The following is a 23,065-nucleotide window of genomic DNA, read 5'->3' as shown; positions in this document are numbered from 1 at the left end:
GCATGTCCATATCCTGCGACTGGCACTTCAATCACGCTCATTCGTTATGCGTTTGACAAATTGAAAATGCGCACAAAGTAAGTGCGAAGCGTGGCCCAAGAAAAATAAAAAAATGAACGAAAAGGACGTGCTGTTTACTTGGCAAACAAGCGCCATCAGCGCATCCTTAAACACATAATTTCTAGTTGCCAACTCCCCGCACTGGTATATTCCCCAGCACTATCTATCCACCTATTTCCATCTTCGATCCCTTTTTGGTGTTTCTATACCGTGAACCTATTGAAAATGCGTAGAGTAGGGTATATTGGTTTTTGGGAGAAATGTATGTAACGGCCAGCGAATATATCTGAAGGGAGCTGTCCGTCTGTGCGTATATGTGAGCCCGTCCCAGAGAGTCTTGATAGAGAGAGAGAGAGAGAGAGAGAGAGAGAGAGAGAGAGAGAGAGAGATGGAGAGACTTGATATTTTAAATGAAAGACTTTCTATGAAAAACAAAGATAAAGGTCTTTGTATATTATCGGAACAAGCACACCTGCAGCATGTCTATGTATGTTCCTTTGTATGTGTGCATCTCTAGAAGTTGGCTCGAATGTTCGCATAGGTAGCTCAGCGCTGGATTAGGGTATTTCCTAGTTGGCCCCACCCAGTTAGAGCATTCGTATTTTTTTTGTGGTCTGCTGCAGCTTCTTCTTCTTCTTTGCTCTTCTTATTATTGCTTTCACATTTCGCTGGCTGACCACGTTCTCAGCGCAGCGCGTTGCTACACCATTTATCATGCACTCGACAATTTTTCACTGCATAACTCAGGGCGCCACGTACGACCGGGGCATGGCACAGCCTCAGCGGCTGCAACTTTCTTTTAGCAGCACTTCCACTTTATTCAAGGGGCAGCTTACAGTGTGGAGAGAGCGGTGAAGGTGTGGGTTTATCTGCAATCAGTGGCCTGCACAGTTTCACACATGGCCACTGTTAGATAGGTTTTGATTAATGCAACTGCAGGGGAGAAAATCGCCAGAGTGCTCGAATTTGATGCGATTCGATTCGATTCGATTCGGGATGAACCTAAGTTGACCCTTGGCTCAACTAGAAGCTAGACAAGAGTTGACTTTCATTTAGCTGAGGCAACGAGCTTGATTCATCTGACGTTGACTCGCCAAATCAACGGCATCAAATGTGCGGGTCCCGTATATTCATTCATTCATGCCACATGCCACATGCCCCACGCCTCATGCATCCATGCAACCCATTTTCAATGGCATTTCCATTGCGATTTCCATTCCGATTACCATTTCGCATTCATTCTTCATCATTTGCTTAGCATGTCACTCAGCACATTTGGCATGCGCTCGTCTATTTAGCTGATTGTCTGCCAGCCAGGAAGAGCAGCCAGCATGTCAAAGGAGCCCTCGCTGTTCTCTCTGTTGCCGTTGCTGTTGCTGGCGTGTGTGCTCAGCATTTTTGTTGACATATTCATTGGCAAATGCAATAATGTTAGATTTAAATGCTTGACAGCGTTTAGTGCGTTTACGTGAAGCAGGCTTAAACAAGCGCCGGCGGCACACACGCCCATCCAGCCGCCCACTCTTCAAATTGAATTTGGGCAACGCTTTACGCGTTTGTCACGGAAATTGAAAAGCATCGCCACGCTTCCTTTAAAGTTCGATTTCAGTTTATTTTTATTTTTTTTTTTTTTTTGGTTTGCTTTTCGCTATTCATTTTGCTCGATTTTTCAGCGTCGTGAGTTGACAAAAGTTGTGTAAATTATTTTGCCATTGCTGGCAGCAGCGTGTTGCCATCAGCTTTTGACACACTTTGATGTCAGTTGCATGCAACCAACTAATTTCCAAGCAGACCCAAACGTGCCCGCACCCGTCAATTGATGAATGACAGGCGCCAGGAACTAGTCGGGTAATGCGGGCAAAGCGCTTCAAAATGCCTTAAGCAGCGTTCGCCAGCTTAAGTCGGTGGCTTCGAGTGGCGCAGGATACGCCGGAGTAGCATCATCATCCTGTTTGTTACGACTATTATTATTTTCAGTTTAATGAAAAGTGCAATTTACCCGCCACCCGGCTACCCACACTTTCCATCCAAACCGACTTCAACGACGTCGCCTCACTTCAATTCAAAAGCAAATGTGCAACTCGGCTGCACAAAGCTGGCGAAGACGACAGCAAAATTCGTACCCCCGACTCTATGGTTATGCCCTGCACTGTGCCTGCTGCCACTTTACAATCTTATCGATTTTTGTTTGGCTTTTAGATCGCGCCTCGCCTTTGCCTTTGCCTTTGAGCCTTCCTCTTGTTTTTTTTTTCTCATATTTTTTCTTCGCCCAGCGTTTACTTTATGCATTTGATAGCAGCCACTTTGATGACATTATTGAGTGTCCCCCAACCTATTCAATCTTAAAACCCATTGCTCTGGCTTTATCCATGTTGTAACAGTGTGTGTGTGTGTGTGTGTGTGCTGTATAATGGCATTACGCTTTTAGCTGGTCTCGTCTTCTGGCCAGCTCTCAACTCCATCAATTTCAACTGCTTTTTACAATAAATTAAATCAATCAATCAAGCCGCCACGCTGACCGGGCAAAAACTGTGTCAATCAATTAGTTTTGTCGTTCACACACACACACACACACACACACACACACACATCCATGGCTCACACCCTGGCAATAATTTTAATGAAATACAAATATAAATGAAGCAACGCCCAAACAATGACAGCTCAGCGATGGGCTCAAATGGAGCTCATCAATCGCCGCAAAATTTTTTACCAATCAGCCTGGTCGAAATTATTTCCAGCACTCGCCTGATTAGCTGCGCCATCATTTTCAGGACATTTTTGCGGCTGGCCACGTGCAACGCATCTCAAGTAGTTCTACAAAAATGCCGTCGATAGATCCATGGAAAATGCAAAATAAATAAGCTGGCTTAAGAGGGGCGACTTGTAGCTACCCTCTAGAAAGCACTTCAAAGTTTTTAAGTGCATAGTGTCCGGCTAGCTGATTATACCCTATGACCTGTGCAAGTGTAGGGTATTATAAAATACACAAGCAGCAGAATCGAAAAAATGTCGAAAAACGAATGACAAATTTTAATGTCAATAGCTGAAGACGTGCGCTCCAGCAAGGCGGCTGGGCGTGGTCTGCTCTATTGAAAACTAGGCGAAGGAGAATGGCTGCAAGGCGGGGTGGGGCGGGTCTGTGGCCATTTGCTCTGGCCAGCTTAGACGTATCTGCGCCGCTTTCATGTTCGTTTTAATTTGTCTGAATGTCGTTGCAGGACGCACAAACGATTTGTTTTGGTCGGCGGCAACGTCTATTGGTTTAGTTTTTTTTTTTGTTTTGCTATTTTTGGTGGGGTCCAGGGTTTTCCGGGTTTATTTGTATTAATGAAATAGACATTTTGGGGTCATGCTAAAGTGATTTTTCAACGTCCTGTCCCGGCCAAGCTCCAAGCCGGCCCCAAACCAGCCACACCAGGCGCTGTCTCACGTTTCATGTTCCTTATCTCTGGCATTTGCCATTCGTTTTTATTTTTTTTTATTTTTGTTTGTTGTCGCCGTGTTTATTTTGGCTTTGTCTTGCCTTGTCGCCTGTTTTCTGGGGGATATTTCTCCGCCAAACGAATCCTTTCCGTGCCGCAACAATGGACAAGTTTTTGCTGTGGATGCTGCTGCAGCGGCGTTCGTGGCCTTTCAGCGACACTCGCAGCAAAGTGAAACTAATGGCAGTTAGTTTTGTTAAGTCGATAAAACTGTCAGTGATATGGCAGATTGTGTGGCAGCTGGCGGGTATCCTTTTTGCCGCGAGCCAACTTCAGCTTTTTGTCACCTAGAAAACGGCGCACAGAATGTATTCGTGTGTGTGTGTAAAATGGATTTGCGGGCGAGGCTACATTCCAGTTTGAGTTGGGTTAAAAAAGTTAAATGAAGTTGCCACAGGCATTAAATTTCCGCCATTATCAGACAAGTCAGCCCAAAAGGCTCCAACTCGTGCCCGAACCGCGCCGCACCCCGCTGCCCTGCCCACCCACGTCCTAACTGCCTGGCAAATGCAAATGAAGCTGCCTGCAAAAGTGTTGCATTTGTCGCTGCATAAAGCATGCCACCAAGTGATGCATTTTACCAGCCACACACACACTCGCTTCTGGCTGTGGCATAAGTGTAAGCATTGGGCGTGGCTGTTGGGTATGCTTGGTCTAAAAGTGAGTGACATTTTATGTACATTTGCTCTGGCTCGAGCTCTGGCTCTGGCTGCTGCTCTTGCCATGCATTGTGTTTTACGGTCTTCGCCTATACGAAAATGCACATTCGCATATTTGGTTGGGCTAGGGCGGCAGGTGTGTGTGTGTGTGTGTGCCTGTGTGTTAATGGGGGGCTGTTATAATGTTGACTTATTTCGTAGACATGCTGCACATTTTTCTCTACAAATGACTTGCCATGTCTTCATCATCATCACCATCATCATCTGAGCTGAGCTTTCAGCTTATTACTTTGTGCGCACCACGCGGCGTATGGTTGATGTGCATTCATTGTGTACATTACAAAGCAGAAACTACTTCACATTCCACCAGGTAGCTGAATTAATTATCACATATCACAGCTGGCGCACGTATCCTAAATCAAAGCATTTAACGCCCCTAATCCGCTTAATGCAAAGGGTTCTTTCCTCTAAATCCAACTCCACACACACACACACAGAGATTGCTTGTTGGGGTTTCTATGCATTTGCAGTTGGGCAGGACGAATGGCACAAAGGGGGTTCTGAGTGTGCAGCGTATTTAGAAAATTAAAATGAAAATCCTTGGCCCAGGCGACCACAGCACAAAAAAAGTGACAAAAAAGAAAATAAACGCCTCACGTCACACAGCGCGAGAGAAACAGAGAGAGAGAGAGAAGGAGCGGGGGGGGGGGGGGGGGGGGGGGAGGGGGAATGGCGATCCAGGACTATTTAAACCCCAACGCGAATAAGGGACACATTGCACGAGCTGGCCAGGACGAGCGTCAGGCGTCGGCAGGTCGCTGTGATTGGCAGCAGCCATCAAGCAAGTTAATTGCCCACAATTTAGAGAAGTGAACGTAGTGAAGTGGGTCCAAGCCGCCGCTCTCCGCACCACTCGGCGCCACTCTGCGCCACTCTGCACCACTTGCCGTGCACTTCCGTCGCGCAAGCAAAGCTCATCAATCGAATTGAAGTCGGTCGCCCATCCTGTTTTGTCGACGCTCCTACACACGACACACGGCTCATGTTCAACCGCCCCCCTCAGCTAAATCTCGGCCATTTGTGACGCTATTAGTGCGACGGGTCAGTCGAGGCTTTTGGCTACGATACTCCCCGGACTTTTCTCTATTTGTATATGGCTGTGCTTGGGTCCATTATCGTATATGGTGCGTTATTAACTTTTGTTGCCTGTCAACATTGAAAATTATATGCTAGCCAACCGCAAGCATACGCCCCGTAAAACTGAACCCAACAGCACACACACACACACACTCACCCCAACCACACACCCATTGTGAGTGTGTGGGGTATTTTTCATGCTTTGCCTTCGTCTCGCATTCATTACGTGAGTTGCGTGGCGACGAGCACAAGGATTCACATCCTTATTCCCAACCACTTGCCATTAGCGCAGCAGGCGAAGCACATTTAATTTTGTTGTTGATGTTGTCCCCCCTCCGCTTTAGGATCTGGCCCCCAATCCTGCTGCTGTTGGGACTCTCATCTTGTGGCTTTTTTTTTGGCAAATAAATCAAGTATTTTTTACAAATTGTTGTCATCATGTTGAAATTTGCGACATCTTTATCGGCATCGAATTCTGGTCCAGGCCCATGCAAAATAGACCCTAAAAATGTATGAGTGTGAGAATGTGTATGTGGGAGAGACTTGTTAATGTAATTGATGTGCGAGAGAGGGAGAGACATGTATATATAAAAAGCGGATCAGCTTAAAGTGCCAAAAAAGCAGCTTAGTTGAGGCCCCACGTAGGACGCCAAAAGAGATGGCAACTTCTAATTTCAAAGACTGACTATAATTATCGGTAAGTGGATACAAATCAAACAAAAGAAACCACTGCGACCTAACTCGGTGCCGGTCAGGCCATCAAGCGCAAATCAGGACGTTGAAACTTTTATCAGAAATTCAAGACTTCCGGCGCTGTTAGCGACAGGCGATGGGCGGGCGATGGGCGGGCGCAAATAAAAAGGAAAACAAAATGAAACTGAAGCGAAAAGGAAGCGGGCGGAGCTGTAAATGAAAAATTACATTTTATTTTTATTTATGTATTTGCATTTGCCATAAAACTCAGCGCAACATCATCAGCCGGAGTAGAGAACAACATCATGAACGTCGACGTTGCCCAAATGACTTCCGTTTCCGCTTAAGATGCAGCCACGCACACAAACAAACACACACAAATATATGCAGAGCATCAGCATGCAGCGCGCGTCATTTGTTTGCCAGTTTGTTGTTGTTGTTTTTTCTTCTTCTTTATTTTTTGTCCACTGCCATCTGGGTCTACACATTTGCTGTCCATTTTGACAGCGAAAAATTGCATCGAGCATAATGTAAATCGTGTCATTTGTCAAGGGCAGCTGTTTCCCAGCTGCCAACACAACAATAATAACAACAACAGCCTAATGACAATCGGCATGTCTTGACAACTCATATAAAAGTGTGTGTATACAGTCAGAGAAAAGACGAAGGACCGGGATGGAACCTATAACTTTAGCTTTAGCTAAAAAAAAAAAACGGGTACAGCAATATTCTTGAAACCCTGATCAAAATGAGAAAGAAGCAGTAAGGCTTAGGACTACTGCAAGTTACTTATATTAATATTCTCCGTGCCGGAAGTACGCATAAAATATTCTCAACGGAAGCATAAACTATGCTGCACTGAGTAATGTTTTTGAATCTTGACTTTAAGAACTGCAGAAATAACTTGAAATAAGAATCTACTCCATCATTAGCACGTAACATGAGTATAGAAATGTCCATCATTTTCTCTGAGTGAATTAATATATATATATACGTACATATAGAAATGCTAACGCACATTGCTCATCAGCCGTGTTGTCGAGTAGATTTAATGAGTCTTTTGCGAAAGTAATTTGAAAATTTTCGGGCACTGCGTCTGTGACTTAGTCGGGAGGCGTCGTGAATGATTCAATAAACTAACTTTCATGAAGATTAATTAAATATTTCTGTCTAATTTGACGCAATTTATGCAATGCGTCGGACGGCTGGCTGGTGTAGGGGGCGCTGGCAAAGAAAAATGAACAAAGTTTTAGCGTTCGCTATCTTAAGCTGTGTGTGTGTGCTTGTGTGTGTGTGTGTGTGTGTGTGTAAGCTCTGCTGCTAAAACTTTTATTAATTACAAAAGATACACATAAATATTAGTAGCAGCAGCAGCAGCAGAAGTGGCTCCTGCTTTCGTTTATTTGCGGGAAAGCCACTCGTCGAGTTACTAACTTAGTTTCTTATGTTTCCTGCTTGGTTTTTGCAGTGTCCGGGTAAAGTTGACGAGCTCTGGGGACCACAAACAACAACAACAACAACAGCAATTGCAAACGAGGATTAACATGGCCCAGACCAGCGAAGCGTAGTCAGCCACAAGCACGGCTACGATATGCGTCTATACGATATACGCTGCACGGTATACGGCTTACGGTCTAAGGTAAGTTGGGGATTGGGACTTGGTGTACTGACGGGGAAATAATGCAAGTTAATGCGCTTGTGTACACGGACATAATGTATAATTAATATGGCTCGACATGCACATTTGCCACGGGCCAACCTGTTGAGCCAGTTCTCACCTGCCCTGCACAACTGCCCCAATCGCCCAGCCCCATTCTCCACAACCCGCTCATTGATAAGTGGCATAACGAGCACTCTTGCAACGGCTTAAAAGTGCTTACAAATTGCTACACGACAATGTCTGTGTTACGGTCGAGCTGTGTGTGTGTGTGTGTGGGTGTACGTATGCATGTGTGTAGGGGATATTAGTGGGTTGAGCTACTACGCTGGCTGCTCTGCTGCTGCTGGTGCTTTCATCAACACTTCAGCAGCAGCCGTTGAAAAAGAGCTGAAAACTGAAACTGCAATTGAAGCGCTTTTCAGCACAGACAGAAACCTGGACTCAAAAAGAAAAACAAGCAGAAGAGCAAGGCTTTTTAATGAGTCAAGTGGCCAACACGTCGCATTCACTCGCCGTGTGTGCATGTACGAGGGCAGGTTAAAAATTATGAGCTAAGACATAAAATAAGAATACCAAACAGTTAAAGAACATATATTTACGCCCTAAAATCATTAAAAATGGCTAAAAAGGCTATTATATGTTAATGCAAATGTATGTAATAGGCAGCAGAAAGCTTCTCAGAGTTAAGGTCAGAGTTGGTTGAAAAACATCAACAACAAAACATGGCCGAGCTGTGTTTGAGCGTCGGAATAACAAACGGCTGGTCGCCAGTTCAAATTCAGCAGTACCTTTCGAATTTATATATGATTTTTATAGTTTTCGAATTAAATTAATTAATAACTTGATGCACTTACCTTCTTATATTTAATTTCCAACAGCTTCTTTTTATCATAAAACTTAAAACATTTTAATCACACAGCAGAAAACACACTTAAGCACATTTATGGCTCACAAGAAAAAAAAATATTATGAATTTAAACACTTTTGCCTTCATACTTTTTCTTTCTTACAAAAAAAAAAAAAAACATTAACAATTTTCTTCCAAAAGAGGCAACACACTTAAACACAGAAAAAAAATCACAAAAAAGAACACAAAAAAAAATAATGCAAAAAATATTAAATTATTAATTTTATACAGCATCTCTAAAAAAATTAAATTAACTTTTCATCTTAAAAGAGAAAACACAGTTAAGCACAGAAAAAAAATAGAAAAAAAATAAAAGCACACGTTGATACACTTCCTTTTTGCATTAACTGAAATACAGATATAAAGAATTAGGAAAATTAATAATTTGAGGAGAATATATAAAAAAATATCTAAAATCATATATAAAAATTTAATATACCAGCGGGTATTCTGTTTTGGAATACCTCTTCTAATTCTGTAAAGTATTATAGAAAAGACTTACAACTTTATGGTAGAGGCTTTAGCTTTAGTATAAGCCCTAAAAACTTAATAAAGATCGGACTACATGCACCGAAGTTATCCGAGAAAGGGAGAAGAAGCACATCAATATTTTTTAATATGAGGAAACAAATAGAACAAGTTTTGACTTACGAAAGGAGTGCCTATTTCAATCAGACTACCATAACAGATAGCATAAACATTTGTGCTCTAAAAGGGGATTATGTTGAATGAAATAATACTCTTCAGTCTGCCCTCGTGCGTGTGTGTGTGCGTGTCTGCGTGTGTAATGACGCGCATTTGGTGCGCTTTTATGCTAGCGCATTCGTACGAAATAAACCGTTTGCTTTTGAAGTTCGTTTCTGGGCGCCATGCCAACCTTTTTTGCAGTTGCCAGTTTGCATTTGCTTTTATAATTGCATGCCGCTCTTAATGAGCCGAGCTCCATGCAATTTGTACAGCAGCAGCAGCGGCGGCAACGGCAGCGGCAGCAACCACTAGCATACAGAGAACGACTCACTGTGGTGCAAATCAGCCTTTCAGAACAACTTTGCCGCCACTTAAAGTTGAAGTTGAGTTCGGTTTGAGGTTGGTTAGTTGCTCGGTTGGTTGTCCGTTTGCTGGAAACAGCTGCCAAAAAGCGTTGCTGAAAGTTAAGCTATGGCCAAATGGATTTGCTCGTAAGCGAAATAAAACCACGCAACGAAACGAAATGAGTAAATTGCGGTTTCAAGTTCTCGCAACTGTTCTGGCGTCGTTCCCATCCTGCCGCACAGCCATGCCACATCCACCAACGCGTTGCCACACACAGCCGCACACGCCCCGCTGTTGCCCAGGCAATGCGTGTTACTCTTTACCAATTTTTTGCAATTTCCTCCCCGCCAACCCGAAAACCACTTTGGTTGTTAAAATTTTTAACACATACTTTTTGAGAGAGGATGGGGGGGAGCTGTTGCTGTTGCTGCTGCTGCTACTGCTGCTGTTGTTGTCGTTTCTACTTGGATACGTGGCTTAAACATTTGATTGACTTTTGCGCATGGACACAATAACCAGCGCCAAAATCATGTTCGCTTTTAATGCCAGCACCAGCAACAGAAATGGCTGCCACAATAGGCAACATTTTCAATTGCTTTAAAGCGCTTGTATAAAATATTGCGCATACGCCCCGCTGTACAACGAGCACACACACACACACACACACACACACTCAGAGAGAGGAACCCCTACACATAACGTATAAATGTATAATTGAAAACAAATTTTACTGCATGTAATTGAGAGTGTTTGTGTGTGTGCATGTGTGTGCGTGTGTGGGCCTGTCTTGATATCGATAACAAACGCCACAAATTGAATTTAAATCATATTACATACACATACGACTACAGCTAAGGCGCATACAAAATCATGGAGTTTTGGCCTGCTTGTTGTCGTTGCTGGCTGCTTTGGGTCGTTGGGCGCCATGTTCGCTTGTTTTATTTATGGAGGCAGTAGCAACAACAACAACAACAATAACTACGATAACAACAAAAACAACCCCAGACAGCACAGCAACAACCGAGCAACGCCTTCGCTTTGCCCTATACAGTAAAAGGATTTCATTATTCTTACAAGCAGCTAGCAACAAAAAGAAGAAAATATCTTAAACATGTTAATTATAGAATATAAAACCATAGAAGTAGAAGTGAGTTTTCTAAGCTTTAAGGTTGCAAGTATTCCAAGCTGTCGCTTTTGTCTATCGATAAGCACACTTATCGTTAGGCGATAGTTCTTTAGTTTAAATGAAGGCCACAAAACTTGCTTATGAGAACCATTTCTTAAACAATTTTGGAATACTTCAGTGCTTGAATTTAACTACACATTTTCTAAACAAAATTGCATTTGATTATAATTTTGTATGTTCATTTTAAATAATATTTCTAGCTTCAGCTTTTATCTTACGATTACCCCAATTACCACTATTTATTAATGTAGATAGTGCTATACAAATCTACTCTTCGTCTTCATTTGATTCGATTTAACTCAATAAACTTCTTTTGGTATCAGTCTGAAAACATTTCCGAACAAATTTGGAAATGGTTGAGTGCTTGAATTCCATTTGGTTAGAAGAGCATTTGGCACGTCTTTATTGCCGTTGAGTGTCGTAGTTTGTGCTAAGCCTTGTTTTGAGATTTCCGTTTTATGCATTCAGTGCACACGTTTGCCAGAGACAAGCGAGCCAATCTGCTGGCTGCCTCAACCAGCTCCTGTGCTTGCCCCTGCCACAGCCACGGACGCCCGGCTCTTAATTGTCTACTGTGCTGTGCTGTGGCATGCAATAAATTTATGCATTGCATTTGGATTTTGGGGCTATTTGGGGGGCTATGCATTGCATTTGCCAGCGGCTCGAGGTTAGAGGCTATAGGCTAGAGGCCATAAGAGGCCTATCGGTAGCTGCTGCGACTACAGTTTGGGTATTAAAGCTATAAATAAATGTTTGATAAGCAGTCAAAAATGTGCTTTGAACCAGTTTTTTCCCCTTTTTTCACAATATTTGCATCTTAAGCCAATTAAATGGCATTATGGAACAGAAAGCAATGCTAATTAATTGAAGCAAAAATATGCGCAAGGTATGAAAGTTCTGCTGAAAATACGAAATACACTTGAAATGTTGTTGAAAATGGCTTCGGGCTTGAGAAATTCGTTTGAAATATGTTCAATGTAAATATAAATATTTACGATAACAGAGATCAATTTATTTTTTCGTAGAAAAATATCATAAATCTCGTTTTATTAAAAACCAGCTGCAGGGCAGACAACAAAATCTTGATAACACAGGCGGCAGGCGGAAAATAACTTACACGGTTTTGGCATTAATTATACCCTGTACCCATTGAAAATGGGCACAAAAAGGTTATTATGGCTCTGCGAAAATGTATGAAACAGGCAGAAGCAGGCATTATAAGGGATATAGCCATATTACTCTATCTGACAGAGTCTTTCGATTGTTCTAGGGACTTGAAATTTTTAATGTAAATAAAGTTTATTTACAAGAAATCGATTAGTTTCGGTTTTCAGGCATAAGACATATGTGGTAATATGTAAATTCGAGTAGCTTTTGAATCACTTTCCCGTCCCCCCCCTGTGTTGCAGGTCCAGCCTAGAAACTCTGCACTGCCAAACAGGTTATTTCCTATTCGATTACTCCCGTTGAGAGCCCTCTTATATGTTTGCTTTGATTTGAATACTTTAAAGGCTGCACTCCATATTGATTTACATTTAAATAAACCTATTCAAAAACATTAAAGTTCAGCTGAAATTCACATTTTTGCTAAATGGAAGTTTTATTTTATGCTAAACTACCTTCAGTTCAATTTTTGCGTAGCTGGACCCAGCACACATTTTGTTAAATATGCAAAATAGATATTTGCTTATATTTCTGGCCAGCACGCAAATTCACATTTATGGGCACTCAATAAAATGCCAAATTCAAGTTATGCTGGGAAAATATATGAGAATGACAGGCCCCAAAATCCATTTGAAGTGTAAATAAGCATAGAAAAACATAGGTCTAAAGCCAATTCAGACGAAGCCATCGTCGCTATAGGGTCGCACACACACACATTGTGCCTGGGCAAAGACTTTTCCGGCAGCTGTTGTAGTATGTTCTGGATGTCTTCGCAGCTGTCTACGTGTTGGACGCAACTGAAACGTGAACGTGTCGCACGTGCGTGCCGGGCCAGAGGAAACAGACTTCAGGTCTTAGTCGGACTTGCATTTGATATTGACGTTAAAAATGTTCTTGCAGCTAGCAGTAGCAGCAAATACAAGAGCTGAAAAATGGTACGACAAATAAGAAGATTGTAACGGCAATCGTAAGCAATGAAGCGAGTTATTTCTCATAGAGACTGAGTGAGAGTTGGGTGTGCGAAGACACGCCCACTACATCATGTCTGGGCGGGAATGGGCATTGTTGCCGCCTCTGCTGCTGCGGCTGCTGCTGCTGTACGCGTAGCACGATTTTGCAAATAAATACAAATAACTTTGATTTTCCAACAGTTTCCCAACGGGACAAGGCAAAGGCAACCAACAAACTGCACATAACAACACACACACACACACAGACAGAAGCATGTGACGTTCAACAGAAGAAGCATTCAAATTAAACTTTATTTTCCTGCCTGACATTTTCCATTGCATACCTTAGGGCGTCACTGCCTGAAATTGCAGATTGCAGGCTTGATCACATTGAGGCTTGCAAATGAACACGACTATTCGGGTTGCGGGTGGTGCCATTTGTGCGGGACGGATAGCTACATGGCATAGGCAACCAGACAAACACACGAACGTGCTGTGCATGCAATAAAGCAGCTTTTTTGTGGGATTTCTCTCGGCTCTGATAGCAAACTAACGTCACAATATGCTACAACAATTGCGCACAGGCAAAACAGCATTGGACTGCGTCAATACCAGCGCCAAAGTCTCCCCAAGCGGCACAACAGTTTACACTTGTACTCCACTCCCGCCTCAAGGATTTAAAACCAACAACAACAAAAGTATTAATAGCAACAATACAAAATATAAAATTTGCAGTCTTAACCACAAAGGCACCTGAATTCGTTTTAAGCATGCGCATAGCAATTATGTAAAATGTTGTTTGTTAATAAGCCAGTGTCTGATCGACTGATTGATACTCTGTATAATCAGAATAAAGATAAGTCGAGCCTAAAGCTGTACCCAACCCATTTTGTTGAAGACTAGGACCACAAATAAAATTAACCTTCGAATCGTAAGCCGAATCACTGAAAATATGTTTGCCCTTGCCCTGCCCTGGTTACAGGGTATGCACACAGCCCTTTGCTGTCGTCTTGGCTTATTATTGTTTGCAGTTTCGCTGGGGCCTTCGCTTTTGTTTGTAATGTGAAAATAATCCAGGCGCACAAAATCAAAGTATTAGCAACAACAGGAAGTAAAAGAAGAAGAAGAAGAAGCAGAGCTGAGCAACAGCAGCAGCTCAAACTTCCTGGCCAGGCAGGCAGGCAGACAGGCAGCACGGGCGCCAACTTGAGCGCACAACCTCGCCAAGTTTTCACGTGTGTGCGAGAGTGTGTTTGGGCTGTGTGTGTTGTTTTATTCATATACTTTGCGCTCGACTATTTGCACTATAGCCGCGAGTCCTTTGCGTCCTACAAGGGTTGTTGCCAGGAGCCGCACAACTCGAATTCTATTTTTATGAGCAGCCGGGCAAATATCGACTGTGGGCGGCATGAATTAAGTTACGCCACTTAATGATGTTGCTTAGCAAATTGAAGCAACTAAACACAAACATAATTGAAACAATTTTCTCATTATAATGACGACGATGATGATGATAATGATGATGATGATGATGATGACGGCAAAGGGCACAAACGGAACAAGCTATATGCAGAAGTTGGGCAGGTTCAGCAGGTGCGCCTGACGCAAATTGTTTGGCTTTGTCTGAGAACCTGACAAGGCAGCGGGTAAACAATGCCGGCTGTTGCCACGCCCACACCCGTGTCAGGTAAATATGCATTGCACTATGTGTGTGTGCGGGAAGAAGATGAAGTGGGCCCGGGCCGGGGCCGCACCGGCGGAAGTCAACGCAAAAGTTAGGCGCGCTTCTTTTGCGAATATTGCAAATAAAATGCACAAAATGAAAAAGTCAGACAGAGGCTTAGGTAATTGTAGATGCACCTGGAAACGCTGGGCGGATGGGCGGCTGGGCGTGGCCAACTATGTTGGCGGCGCGGAAGTTGTAACAAGTTAATGGCAGTTTTCAACAAGCAGCCGACAACTGTCAGCCTCTCAAGTGCGGCAGGTGCAACAGCAGCAACGGCAGCGGCAGCAACAACAACTTCATATTGAAGTTGACACTCAAGTAGCTGGCAAAGTAGCTGTTAACGTGGCCTAATAAAGTTGCTCTCAGATTAAATTTACCAAGCGCTGCACGCGGCGTATGCGTGTTGTCTGCTGGGAAAACCAACGGCTGCTGATGCTGCTCTTTTTTGGGCTACGCCTCTTGTCTTGGCAAACAGACAACGGCAACGATAATGTCAAAAACAACAAAGACTTCTCGTCCTTTGTATATTTTGTTATTGTATTTATGCTGGCTATCCCATTAGCAGCTCAATTTACACAGTCAAGTCGACACTTTGGCCAGCTTTTTGCGGGAGCGTGCGGCATGGCAATACACAATATTTGGCATTTGTTTTCGGTTTATGGCCGACCAACCCATCAACTCCAGCTCTATCTATATTTCCGGTGCTAAAAGCTGCCGGAGTCAAGTGGTTCGCCTAATGGACCAACAACTGCAATTCGATATGTTCCCAGCTGAATTCGAAGCGGGGTTCTATTCTGCACACGCTTCACACATTTGGCACAAACACAAAAGGCACCAGAAAGAGAATATTACTTTGGCAGTCGAAGATGACATACCCTTGTAAAGGGTTCCAAGCGAAAGCTTTTTTGTCGACCATTTGTTTCTAAAGTTGCCATCTGATAAAGGCAACTGATTGCACATGACTTTGCAGAAATGTTGGAAGAAAAGTGAAATTAAGTGAAAGGCAGAGATATATTTCACACTTAGGCACTCCAAATCTTAATTTCAGACCGATTCCTTCTACAGAACTATATATGTTGATAAGAATTTGCTTATATTCAAGGATCATCGTCAAGCTCGTAAACGTAAAGTTTATTTAAGAACTCTTGAGCAACAATTTAGTTTTTATAGAAGAGCTTAATTACCCACCAGTCGTTTTTATGATATATGATATGATTAGGAAGAAATTCCCAAACAAGCTTCCGCCAAAAACAGAGAAAACTCTCGATAGAGACTCGACTGTTAAGATTGGTCCAGATATACCTCCACATTTCATACAAACTTCTTGATATGACAAATGTCCTCTATTGACGCTGAGCAAGCATAAATATGTTTACATTTATATATATATAATATTATGGATTATATAGATCTTATGGATTCATAGATTCCTCTTCTTATGCCCTACATAGTTCTAAGCAAACTTCATAATATCCACCGCAAGGGTATACAATAAGAAAAAAAATCAAACTGCTTGCAAATAGCTAAATAAAAAGCCACAGCTATGAGCTAGGGGCCGGGCCATGGCGGGTGGGGCTGCGACTGTGTCTGATTACCCGATATCGCCGGATATGGCGAGTAAATGAGAAACATGTTTGCGCTTTGCAAATTAATAACAACAGCTGAGCTCACACCGTATCCTTTGTTCTTGTGGGCAGCAGGAGATGAGGGCGCCTAGACACAACATAACTGCGTGTGGGAGTGGGTGTGTGTGAGTGTGTGTGCGTGTGCGTAGCTGTTAAGCTAATGCCTGCAGGTTGACGTACGTGCTGCGGTATTTTTATTAGGCTCGAGCCTTTTACGAGCAGCAGCCGCCTTTCACTGTTGTTGGTGGCCCCAACTTGTAGGCGGGGCAATTGGGGCACTGGAGTGGAGTTTATGATGGGCGCTGGAGTGGAGTGTGGATAGAGTGTGCTGCGCTGGGAATTTTGTTTCATTGGCCATAAAAATAACAGCGTAAGCTACATTTTTTATGCTCTTCAGCCAAAAAAAAAGGGGGTAAACAAGGCTTATTGACTTGATGCAAATGCAAATGTTATGTGTGTCGCTCTGTTTGGCTTTGATAAAGAATTTAATTATTTTGTTATGCATTAAATAGAACTTGTTAAAGAATAACAAAACTCTACTTTTATGCCATGTGTGGCAATATATTCAATTTTAATTATGACAACACTATCAATATTTGTAATTTCTGTTAATTAAATTTTCAATGCCATTGTTGTAGTTTGTCAACATTGAAAAATTTTATCATAATTACAGCGAAGTTATACAGAATAAAGGAAGCTCATAACCATAATTCATACTCCGGTAAGTATGACTAAATAATAATATTTGCCAATAATATTATTGAAATGTGCCTTGAACGTATCAAATTGTCGTGTTACATAAATTTAGAAATTAGCGTGCTTGTGAATCGTGTTTCGTGTTCGAATTATGCGAAGCACGATTTTGCCTTTTTCCAGCTCGAATCCGCACAGCTGTAGCCTTAATTAATACCATGTCACATGTGATTTCTATTCCTTTGCTATTTATAATACTTAAAAGCAAACGTTTTCCTTTTTCTTTCCATTTTAAAAACCAACTTCTGCTCACGTTCCACTCACATCCTGCACAACTGACGGCGTGGATTACCTATTGTTTTATTTAATTAGTCGTTGCTGTTACCCAGCATTGAGCTCACAATACCCAGACCCTACCGACTGTCGACCCGGCCCGCCCACTTGTATTATTGTTATTAGTGTGTACAGGCGTTTTATTGGCCGCTCCGTGACTGAAAAATGTCGCTCAATTAAAATGGAAACACTTAATTCCGTGCGTAAAATTAATGCCGAGCACCTAATTAAATTATGTTAATTACTTCTGCAAGTCTATTAACAACAGCCCACACGAACACGCCCACACACACACACACACACACACACACGCGCGTAGAGGGAGTGATAGGCACGTAGAGCCTATGCCCTTTGTGGCTGTTGTTGCTGGATTTTGGCTTTTACGTTGCTTGAATTGGGCCGAAACGGCAAACATCAAATAACTTTCAATCAATTCCAATTAACAACGTCCATAAAAGCAGCTCAAAACAGATCCACAAAGTGCACATAAGAATGGCAGGACAATTTAATTTAAAATTTAATAGCCAACGGAACAGGACAGAACAGGACGAAAGCTCGAAACCAAGTTTTGATGTTCTTATCAAAGGCAACCCTTGCCAGCACGCTGTTGAGGGGTGTCAGCTGGATACAAGGAGCGCCAGCTAAGGATATTGTAATAACAGTAGCCTGACACGCAACGGACAACGACACGGGCCATGGACACACGCACACGCACACACACATACACACACACAGACACAGACACCGGCAGGAGTATCATCAAGTCCATGTTGAATGCAGCTAGCGCTTGGCAGGAATGCAGTTTTTACAGTTAGCAACAATGGGCAGCAACGCTTGCAGCCACAATAAAAGACACAAGACACAGGCCACAAGACAGACAACAACCCAAGCGAAATAAAACCGCAGACACGCCAATGCCAGCGGCAGCTCGCGCTCCGGCCACGCTTCTGGACAGGAGGGCAGGATACAAGTGCCGGCAGTCTTGTGTTCAGCATTCTGACGCACTGACGACTCTCCTGGCAAGGACATATGCGCTGCTGGCAAGTTCATTTTGCACTTGCAGTGCAAAAATTTAATCAAGTAGTGCAGCGCCAAGCGATACCCAAGCAACCAACAGCCAACCCATGTCGCCCACAACACCCGCACCCCTGGCAGCAAACCGAAGCCCACAGCCAGAAAAGTTGTCTTGGCCAGCAACACGCGCCAGCCCCTTGCGTGTAATGCGAGATTCGTTCAACATTTACAATGATTTTGTGATTCTTCCGACACTTTATGGCCAGCCAAGCTGACAGCCAAGGCCCCGACCCCGCGTCGAAGGACCCTATTCGCTGGTAAGTTTTGTTTGGTCTCCTTTTTTTATGCGATCTGGAGCATAATGGAGTGAAAGACTTTAAGCAAGCGGGGCCCTTGCTCAATGCTGTATTAAGTTCCAGCGAAAAGTGGTTTTTCTTCTTCTATTCTTTTATATTTTTGGGTGCCATGTGATATCAGGGCCAACACAAAACCGAGCAGCTGGCCAAGTTTCCCAACAGCTGAAAGCTATATATACATATATATAAATCTATTTTTTTTTGTCGCGCTAAGTGTATAAATATTTGGTTAATTCGATTTTTAGCTATGATTGTCCAAACGCAATTCTTGTTGATTTCAAATACTCAAGGGTTGCGACTGGGCATCGCGGCTCGAAATGAGAATCCAACCCACAACCAAACAAAAAAATAATAATAATCAAATAGAATATGAACAAAAGCCAATTAGCTATACTTTATGTTTAGAGCGAAATCCAATTAAATTCTTTTCATTTTCAGCTTATTGTGTATTGCTAATTAACAACAATTATTGTGAAACTCAACTAGAAGTATCTTTAAGGAGCAAGACAAAAAAACAAGTCAGAAATTTAATTGAACGCGTACAAAGTTTTTGTGCATTTTTAAACAGAGTTCGTCAAAGAAGCAGCACAAATTATGAATTCACAATAAAAAATTCATTGCCTAGACAACAACTTTTTGCCTTGGCTCGCCTTTTGATATTAATAATATTTTAGTTTTAGGTTAAACAAATGAATTCCGAAATTTATATTTAAATTGAAATGCCAAGAAATAAATTGTTGGAATTTAATAGCTTGTGTGCATAATAAATTGAATAAAAAAAATGTTCGCTTTGCTAGTTGTGCACGGAATATAAGAATGTCGAGTAGTATGTGAAGTTGGGCCTGTTTATAGGATATATGGAATTGTCTTGACCGAAGGCTGTTATAGCTTTAGAAATTTTGTTAAATATTTTTCCCCCGATTTATTATAATAATAAAAACGGTGCAGCTTAACAAACAATAAAAGTTGTGTGTATTCTCTGGCATGCTTTCATATAAAGTTTTTGATTAATAATCAACATTATAAACACAATAATATGACATTTAATGTTTTTTGAGGCATTAATAGTCCTGAAGTCTTACGGATTGAAACATCCAACAAATCAATCGAAAAATGCGTCCTTAAATGAAGAGCAAAATCTAACAGTCACATTAATATTTCATGGAGCAAATCAATAAAAAATTGAACAAAGTAACTTTTTTCAGTATGTCTCTGCAATTAGAAACCTCAGTATGCTTTTTATATACGAGCTAAGTATCTCAACACGTCGGAAATCTGAACCAAGTCTCACAAGATAAAATCCTTATGACACCCTAAGCACAATTGCACTTGCTTGTTTTTTTTTTTTTTTAATGAGTAAATGTCAACTCAACATTTTTAATTACACTTTACGTTTTCTTGGCCAATGACTAAGACAAAACTTCGACCATCCACACTAGACCGGATCCTTATTTTGCAGTTGACAGATTTACTAAAATAACTCATTTAGCAAGAACTGCACGACTATTATTAACTGAAGCGCATTAAATGATTGCAAGAAAATCAATACAAATAAAGAAAATGAAATAAAATTAAATGAAAAACTTACTCAAGATTTTATGCGTGCATTGATAAAATTAATAAATATCCAATAAATATGTTGGGCGGAAAACTTGTTTATGAGCTGCAAAAAGTCAGATAGATAATAATTTATGTTATTATTATTATCATTATCATTATTATGCTGAATATTAAAACAGGCGAATAATCAAGTAAGTGTGAAACAGGTGCTAATTAGTATAGTAAAATCTATTTCAAAGTGAAGGCTTCTGTTTTCTTGGTTTGGGGGTGGGTAGTTTTTGTGCCATGGCCCCGGGGACGGCAGCTCGTGGAGCTCTTGAGAAACAAAGTTTTAGTTTGGCTTTTAAGAAGTGAAGCAAAAATAATGTTTACAATTTTTCTCATGTACTTAGTTTTGCAACAACTGCGGGCACAGGGTTGGAGAGGGGGCAGCGCAAGACAGGCAAAGTTGAATGTATTATTTTGTTGTTATTTTTTTTTTCATTATATAAAACAAGAATCCACCCACATGGCAGCATGGTACTAAAGGCACGGAGCAGCAACAGCAGCAGCAGCAAATGGAAAGGCAATAGCAACTTTTTGCATAGAAAAGCTATTTTGCAGCAAATATTTGCCAAGCATATTTATTCGCTTTCCGCCAGCCACTTTTGACAAATTATGACTTTGCTATTTCTTGCCCCCAAACACAGAGCTCTGTGTGTGTGTTTTTTTTTTATTTTCTCACAAACTATGGCAGTAAGTTGCCATGACAGCGCTGCCACATTATACAACAAGTGCTCAAAATAATAAAGTTAACAGCACTTTAATAGTTAGCTCGTCCCGCCCAAAGCCGGTGGCAAGTGGCAGACGCCCACAAAGATTGGACTTGGGAGTTGTGATACGAATCGGCAAACGGCAAACGGCAACGGCAACATGTTGCCCGGCAACGGGGCATAAATGAGGGGCTTATCCTATCGAGCAGCAAAACTTGAGCAATAAAATTGCTTTTATACTCTGGTACATATAGGAGTCTATGGCAGCATTGAAATATTCTTGGCATGCTCATTGGCAAAGCCAGCAGGAGGAACAGCAGCAGGAGCAGCACAAGCAGTCGAGAGTCAGATAAATTTCTCTACTTTGATTTTGCGCTTAATAAAAGTCAAATTTAAATTCGGCTGACTACGCACGGCCACCAGCTGCCCCTTCCTCCTGCTGCTCCTGCTGCTGCATGTGTGGAACCTGCTCCCAACAATGGACGTAACAGCAGCATTTTTTATTGCCAGCCGATGACACGACTTCGTAGCTGGCAGCACAGCTTAGGAATGTAATAAACTTGAAGCGCCTCCTGCCTCCACTCAGACTTTTATGGCGCATACATAAAAGGAAATTGGAGCAGAAGGGTAAGCAGCCAGTACAGCTAACCAAATGGAAAAGTCAAAGAGTGGCCGCAGCGAGCGAATGAGCGAGCGGCAGTTGGTTGGGGCAGCTAATGAGCTCTATGGAACATAAGTGCGGCATGCGGGGCGTATGCTTAATATCAGCGCCAGTTGGCGCGCGGCAGCCTCAAAGCGCTTACATATAAATGTGCCGGGTGAGACGCACGCCCAGAGCGCCAAGCGGAAAGTTGTGCATAATTCAATTAACTAGAAACATGCAAATGAAAACTTTGCTGGCGACAAGGCCGCGGGCAAAAGAAGCGGGCAGCAAAAGTGCAGCCAAAGACCCAAAAAGGGTGCCACGAAAAACCCAAGGCATGGGCCGGGGGTAGAGCTAATGGCGGGGGAAGGCAGTGAAGTAGTGTTCTGCTCTGCTGTTGCTTTTAATGTTGCAAGCAAATTGGACAACTCTCCAATGGAATTGCGCAAAAATATTTCTAATTATTTCTGAGCAGAGCAGAACAGAGCAGAGCAGAGCAGAGCGCCTGGCAACCAGCTCCAGCTACTCATCCTCCTCTCGTGCCTTGCCGCCACCTCCGCCTGCCCAGTCGCATCCTTGACTCTCCTGGTTGCTTAGTCAACTATGCGTGTATATCAGAAGTATGAAATGCAATAACGTAATGAGTAATTGCGCAAAAGTAATAAAGGACACGGCGCACAGTTACGCAAAAAGCAGCATACAATCTGTTGCAGGGATAACAAGGATATAGCCGGCAGCAGCAATTATGGATGCGGTGGGCGGGCGGAGCAACAAAAGTTGTCAACGACAGGCAACTGGCAACTGGCATGGGCCATGGGGCATGGGGCAACTGGCAACTTAAAACAAAAGCCAGCCCCGGGGTCATCGTTGCCATTTGGGGCGTGGCATGGGCGTACGTGCAACGTGGCCACAAAAAAGTTGAAGCTCAGCTCACGCGTTGCTGCCGCGTGACTCCAATTGCTGGCCCCGCCGCTAGTTGGCTTGGACACAGCCTGAACTGGACGGGACTCGACCGTGGAAGCGGTGGCCAACGTTTGGCTTTAGCTTTGTGGGTCTGCCTGTTCGGGGCGGGGCTTTGGTGATGTGTGCGTCTGTGTGTGTATGTGTGTGTGTGTGTGTGCCTCGTGCCAGCCAGCCAAAAAGGATATTAATTTCCCAAAGGTGCCGTTTCCAGCCAGCGAAAATCACGCAAAATGCGCTAGGGCGGGCGGCTGTGACACAAGCACAACTTAAAACAACAGCAACAACAATAACAACAACAACAACAAGGAATAAAAAATAAAACTCACGCACACAGAAATTAAAAACTTTCAATAGCAACAATTTTCATTTAAAAATTCATCGCCATGCGCTGGGACCGCGACAATGTGCCCCAAAACGTGGCACGGCTGTGAGCTGAGCAGGGAGCGTGTCGTGTCGTGTTGCTGCCG

Source organism: Drosophila novamexicana, unplaced genomic scaffold, assembly GCF_003285875.2.
Source record: "Drosophila novamexicana strain 15010-1031.04,08,12 unplaced genomic scaffold, DnovRS2.1 tig00000024-arrow-pilon, whole genome shotgun sequence".
NCBI lineage: Eukaryota > Metazoa > Arthropoda > Insecta > Diptera > Drosophilidae > Drosophila > Drosophila novamexicana.
Note: the sequence above shows the minus strand (reverse complement) of the source record.